The sequence below is a fragment of the Tupaia chinensis genome, unplaced genomic scaffold (genome assembly GCF_000334495.1).
Source record: "Tupaia chinensis unplaced genomic scaffold, TupChi_1.0 Scaffold000451_2, whole genome shotgun sequence".
Classification (NCBI taxonomy): Eukaryota; Metazoa; Chordata; class Mammalia; order Scandentia; family Tupaiidae; genus Tupaia; species Tupaia belangeri.
In genome coordinates, this window is record NW_006159958.1 from 2,609,547 (window position 1) to 2,610,086 (window position 540).

At 66.7% G+C, this 540-nt stretch overlaps 1 protein-coding gene across 1 annotated transcript in view; it reads right to left on the reverse strand.

Annotated features, from left to right (window-relative positions):
- CCDC13 (coiled-coil domain containing 13) overlaps positions 1 to 461 on the reverse strand; it is a 78,771-nt gene extending 78,310 nt beyond the window's left edge. The window contains exon 1 of the mRNA XM_006155402.3: positions 78 to 461. The gene's annotated coding sequence lies outside the window, so the exon portion shown is untranslated. The remainder of the gene's footprint in view (positions 1 to 77) is intronic.
- Between the last annotated feature and the right edge of the window lie 79 nt (positions 462 to 540).

The following is a 540-nucleotide window of genomic DNA, read 5'->3' on the forward strand; positions in this document are numbered from 1 at the left end:
AGGGGCAGCACACGGCGAGCCTTGGGCCTCGCTCCCGGCCCCGCCGGCCCCGGCCCTGCGGCCTCCCCGGCACTCACAGCGGGCTCTCAGCTGCCCCCTTCTAGGACCGCGGAGGATTCGTCAGCTCTCCCCGACGCCTGCACGCGCTGCCTTGGCAACCGTCACCGGGGCAACCGGCAACGTGGCCTGCGTGACGTCAGCCCGTCTCTACGGAGGCCGAGAGAGCCCCGCAGTGCTGCCCGTGGCCGAGGCGGACCTGCCTCTCATCCCCTGCAACAAGGCGGCGGAGACAGACGCTCTGGCAGGTGGGAAGGAGGCTCGTGTGCTTGGGACGCCGACTCCCTGCAGCGACTTTGTGCAAGGTGTCGTGGGCCGAACGGCCTGTACAGAGGTGACACTCCTGTCCTACGGAGTAAATCCCGAGAGGAAAACGGAGGAGAAGGGATTGCGGCGTGGCCATCCCCCTGGTGGGGTGATTTCTCACTTTCTGTCTCTCTGTCTCTCTCTGTCTTTCGGGCGAGTGCACGCACCCTATAGCAT